The following is a 6,019-nucleotide window of genomic DNA, read 5'->3' on the forward strand; positions in this document are numbered from 1 at the left end:
TACTCCAAACCCATACTTTGGGTGTGGGTTAGACTTAATGACTTGCTTCTAATGAATAGAATGTACCAGAACTGATGCAATAAGATTTCTGAGGGTAAGTTGCAGAAACATAGGTTTTCTTCTTTTTCTCCCTTGGATTCCTCACACTGGGAGAAGCCAGCAGCCATGTTGGGAGGAAGCCCAAGCAGCGCTGTTGAGAGGCCCAGGTGGGGAGGAACTGAGGCCTCCCAACAACAGCCACATGAAGGCGCCAGCTCGGAAGTGGCTCTTCCAGCTTCAGTTGAACCTTCAGATGAGGCAACCCTGGCCAATGTCTACCTGTAACCTCACGGGAGACGTTGAGCCGGAACCACTCAAATAAACCACTCCCAGATCTTTTTTTTTTTTTTTTTGAGACAGAGTCTCGCTTTGTTGCCCAGGCTAGAGTGAATGCCGTGGTGTCAGCCCAGCTAACAGCAACCTCCAACTCCTGGACTCAATCAATCCTGCTGCCTCAGCCTCCTGAGTAGCTGGGACTATAGGCATTCGCCACCATGCCCGGCTAATTTTTTCTATATGTATTAGTTGGCCAATTAATTTCTTTCTATTTATAGTAGAGATGGGGTCTCGCTCTTGCTCAGGCTGGTTTTGAACTCCTGACCTCAAGCAATCCGCCCACCTCGGCCTCCCAGAGTGCTAGGATTACAGGCGTGAGCCACCGGGCCCGGCTACTCCCAAATCTTTGACCCACAGAAACTGAGAAGATACATATGAGTCATTTTAGTCTGCTAAATGTAGGGACAGTTTGTTACGCAGCAGCCAGTGACTAATACACAGGACTCCAGGTCCCATAACCTTTCCGTCTGGTTCTGTTTCCCTTCCCAGCAGCCACACACTCTACTCTTGGTGGCCCATTCTGTTCCCATCTCTCCCTTCTCCTGCTTCGTACCTCACACTTCCTCCTGTCCGCCACGACAAATCTTCTCTTGGGCTGTAGTGGCTGGTGTGGTCCCGGTGGTTAAAACCGTGGTCGGTCTCTCAAAGGGGAGCACGGCCTTGAGGTTCCTTTTCCCCCAGGCTGTCCCTGAGCTTCTAAACTTCTGGATCTCAACCTTTTAGGTGTCTTGCCCACCAGCCGATGTCATTCTTTCCTTTCCCCTAATTCAAGATGATCACAGTTTTCAGACACTCCTGTCCCATCAGGCTGCCTCTCTTTGGTCCCCCAGCAGCCCAAGCCTGTCTGTGGAACAGGCAGCCCTTGTTCCTCCCTGTCCCCTCTCCTCAGGCCCAAATAGAGCCGGAAAACCCTCCCCCTCCTCCGTGGCCCCAACTTCATGAAATAAATCACTCAGCGAGCCTACAGGAAATTTAATAACCTTGGTCTTTTTTTTTTTCTTCTTTCTTTTTGTCTATGGACTTTTTGTTGGGTTTTCATGGGAAGAGGTGTTTGTGAGGAAACTATCTGCGGCAACCATATCTCGTGTTCTTTCGGCTTTATAATGCACGCAGAGGAAAGAGGAGTCGCGACCATGTGGGGGGGAAGACGCCGGTGAACGTGAGAGATAGCAAGGAAAACAGATAAAAATGTGCAGATTAAGAAAATTAGTAAACTTCCAATCCCTGTGACTTATATCATCAAAAATGAATGCAAGAGCAAGAGCGAGAGCAAGTTCGAGACCAGCCAGCTCAGGAGTTCGAGACCCCATCTCTACTAAAAATAGAAAAATGAGCCGGGCGTGGTGGCATGTTTCTGTAGTCCCAGGTACTCGGGAGGCCGAGGCAGGAGGATCGCTTGAGCCCAGGAGCTGGAGGCTGCAGTGAGCTGCGATGACGCCACCGCACTCCAGCCTGGAGAGCAGGACCCTGTCTCAATAAATAAATAAATAAAGGTAACATGTAACACAACAAAGAGGGCCTCGTGCAGATATCCGACGACCACCCAGAATGCGTTGTCCTCTGCGTTCATTTTTCGGAGCCACACGTGTGAACATGAGTGGCTGGGGACAGCCTGAGGGCCAGGTGCGAGCTGGTATCCCTGGGATGTGCTTGTGCCAATGCAGAGGCAGCAAGTCGATGCCTCATATGTGGACGGGGCTCACAGGCCTTGGGTAGTTCGCCCAGCCCTCCCAGTAAGCCCAGTGGGTGGCAGGTGGGGTCTGGCATGGGTGTACCCATTTTTTTTTTTTTTTTTTTGAGATAGAGTCTCACTTTGTTGCCCTGGCTAAAGTGCTGTGGCATCAGCCTAGCTCACAGCAACCTCAAACTCCTGGGCTGAAGCCATCCTCCTGCCTCAGCCTCCCGAGTAGCTGGGACTACAGGCATGCACTACCATGCCCGGCTAAGTTTTTCTATACCTTTATAGTTGGCCAATTAATTTCTTTCTATTTTTAGTAGAGACGAGTCTTGCTCCTGCTCAGGCTGGTTTGGAACTCCTGACCTTGAGAGATCCTCCCGCCTCAGCCTCCCAGAGTGCTAGGATTACAGGCGTGAGCCACCGTGCCTGGCCAACGGTGTACCCATTTTACAGATGAGGAAACTGGGGCTTGGAGAAGCCATATCCTCTCCCTCTCACACACGCGGGCACACAGAGCAATTCTTAGATCCCCCATAGGCCGAGTGGCTTCTCTGTTATGAGATGGGCCCAGCCTTCCAGGTGGGGCAGGTGAGGGGTGGGGAGCAGGGTGTCAAGAGCCCCAGACCCTGCCCTGGGGCGGGAAGGAGGGTGGCATCCATGCCCGGGGTCCGGTCCTGCCTCCCCAAGTGCCAGCTACACAGTCCCGAGACAGCCGCGCACATGCGCCCTCGCTCCCCTCGGCCACTCATCTCCCTGCCGTGTGTCTGTCCTTCCTTGGCCTGGGTGGGAAAGAGCAGAAACCCAGACCCACGCGCCCGACGCTGCTGCGGCCGCTGCCCAACCTCCCCAGCGGCAGCGCGGCTCCTGGGGCAGGACGGCAGAGAAGCACCGCCGGCTCCTTCTGCCTCCTGAGCCCTTCGCCAGTGGCCGTGACTGCGAGATTCGAATTCCCACGCCCAGGCTTTCCAGAAAGCCCGCGACAGCGGACGAGTCCCCGGCCGTGATTAAAGCCACGCCAACACCGTTCGCCCAAGGACTCTCCGAGATCCGTGTTACACCCTCGACATTTCAGATTCCTCAACGAGCACTTTGGACAATTGTCGCACAAATGCCCATTAAGGGCGGGACTCCGGGCAGGTGCGCTGCACGGTCCACTGGCTCAGATCCCCACGCTGTCCTCGGAGGAGCACAAACGTGTCCACTGTCTTTGGCGGGGACAAGAGGGGTCACGTTGTCTCCTGCTCGGAGCAGCTGAGGGGCTGCCACTCTCACCGCAGCGTCCAGACGTGCAAAGCAGGAAGGGGAGTTCACACGCACAGCCTCACACGGCCGTCCCCAAGTCACGCACGGTCTCGCAATGCAGCCGCACACACGCTACGACACGACCACACGCACCTCACATACGACAGACACACGACTGTACACAACCCCACGCACGCAGGGTCACAAGCGCACATCCACGACCACAACTACATGCAGTCGCACACGCAGCAATCACACACACAAGCACAATGCCACTGTCATACACAGCCACGCGTGACCACGCACAGCCCGCCAGGTGTGTGGCACCAGCGTCCCAGGTCTGCAGGGAGGAGGCCACCTCACACCTCGTCTCCCGGCCCCCACGGGCTTCACGATCTCGGAGCCTCAAGGCAGCTGCTGGCAGGGGCAGGCGTGGCAGCTTGGTCTCCTGGGAGCTGGGTCCCCAGCGGGCAGAGGACCCCCAGGACGCACCACTGAGGACATGCCGACACCCCGCAGAGCCCTGCCTCACTTTCCTGCCACAGTTAATTGAAGTCATGACAGTCCCCTGGCAGGTGCCACCCCAGGCTCTCTGACCTCACCCTCTCCAAATTGTCACCCCCCAAAAAAGTCCTCAACATGTGTTTACTCACAAGCAACTCGGAGGAGGCGGAGACCTCCTGGCAGGGAGGACACGCTGGGCAGGGACGGGAGGGTTTGGGGGTCCTCAGCCCTAGGTTCTACCGAGTCTCTCCCTCCAGTTCCTGCTGCGCCGCCCCGGGAGGCTCCCGGCTGAGTGCTGGACTTGGTTTTAGCGGAGTGCACAGGCAGAAAACAGTGGAAGGGTGTGGATGGGCGGGGGGGACCCCCGCTGGGTGCTCCAGCCCCATCTGCATATGCTGGCTGCGTCCACACAACACGGACGCGTCTACACAACCCGGCAGCGTGTCTACACAGCCCCAGCCCCGGGTCTCCACGAACTGAAGTACAAGGCACCTCCGACTCACCTGGGTCCGGCTGGGCGAGGAAGCTGCACCTCAGATCCTGCCCAACCGACTGGGAGCCACAACCGAGTGGGGGCGGGGCGGGGCGGGGGCGCTCTCCCCTCCCCCTTCCTTTCCCTTCTCCCTCCCCTTTTCCTCCTCCTCCCCTGCCTCACCACTCTGGCTGAGCCCCTGCCCTGCCCCCACCAGGGTCCCCTACCCCGTGCTCTGAACCCCACCCCCTACCCCAGGGAGTGGCCCAGGGCGGGGGTGGGTGGGGCTGGAGCCTGGGGGAGGAGCCGGCTGGTCAGCAGGAGTGCATGGTCTCTGGCCCCTCTGAGCCAGGCAGCCCTGGAGACCCATTTCCCTCCATGGAAAGGAGGGATCTGTGGGAGTCCAGCCGCACTCGGAGTCCCAGCACGGCGACGGTGCAGGACACGCACAAACCCCTGCATCTGCTGCCCACATTCCTACCGGCCCAGGCCCTCGCAGGCAAGGCCAAGACCACGCCTTGTTTCACGGCTGCTTGCTAAGGAGGTCTTTATGTTTCCTATTTTTTTTTTAGAGATGGGGTCTCGCTATGTTGCCCAGGCTGGTCTCCAACTCCCAACTCTCAGGCACAAGTGATCCTCCCGCCTCGGCCTCCTGAGTGCTGGGACTACAGGTGTGTGCCAAAGGGCCTTACGTTTCTAAAGTGTTGAAAAATATCACAAGACGACTATTTTGAGACATGTGAAAGTGCTATAAAATTCCAGTTTGGGTATCCACGGATACACGTATGGTGGCCACAGCCACGCCCAGTCACACGTGGTCTGTGATGCCTTCCAGTGACAAAGGCAGAACTGAGAAGCCTGATGGGCAAAGCCTGAACCCTGAGGGCGAGTAGCCTGATCCGCCCAAGGTGGGAACCAGCCCCCTTCAGCAAAGCAGCTGCTGCATCCCTGCCCCAGGCCCCAGGCCCCAGGCCACGCGGGAGGGAGAGGCCGAGCCACGGGTACCAAACGCTGTGTTTAATTATGACACTCAAATAGAAGCCAGGCAACACGTACAACGGAAACTGGAGGAAGGAAAGTGCCTCTGACTCCTTGACATTGGCCACACGTCCGACACTGCAGAGAAACCCCCCCGCGGCCCCACGTATGAAATGGCTTAAATTAAGGCGCAGTCCCACGGGCACTAGCAGGTCACCAGGCCCCAGGCCGTCCTAGCGGCAGCCGTGGGGGGCAGTCCATGCGCTTCTGTTCCAGTTCGCCCAGCGCTTTTTAAGGAACACACAGAAAGGAGACATTGACCTTTTGCTTTTTTTGAGGAAAAACCCACCATTTTTCCCTGGAAAGATGGGACTGAAGTCTCTGGTGCTGGTATTTTTCTGAACGGATCCCAGCTTGCCCAGGACGCCTCCGTCTGGACGGCGAGACCGCGCGCAGGGCTGTCCGCGTGGGTGGGGTCCCTGCCTTGTTTGACGCAGACAGAAGCTCCCTTCTGGACTCGGGTCTGGAGGCTTCGAAGGCAGGGAGGGCGGTGCTGGGGTCCTGGCGCCCGTACGGGCGGCCACGGGGACGCTGCCCTGCAGGTGACCACACGAGGTGACGGAGAAGAGCGTCGGGGCCTGGTGGCCGGCTGTGCCCCAGCTGGTCCCACCATGGGCACCTGTGCCGTGGGCGCCAGAGCACCCCGTCGGTGAGGTAGAAGACCCAGGCCAGCTCCAGAACATGCCGGCACATTCCGGGGGCCCTTGCTG

The sequence above is a fragment of the Microcebus murinus genome, chromosome 27 (genome assembly GCF_040939455.1).
Source record: "Microcebus murinus isolate Inina chromosome 27, M.murinus_Inina_mat1.0, whole genome shotgun sequence".
In the NCBI taxonomy this organism is placed as follows: Eukaryota; Metazoa; Chordata; class Mammalia; order Primates; family Cheirogaleidae; genus Microcebus; species Microcebus murinus.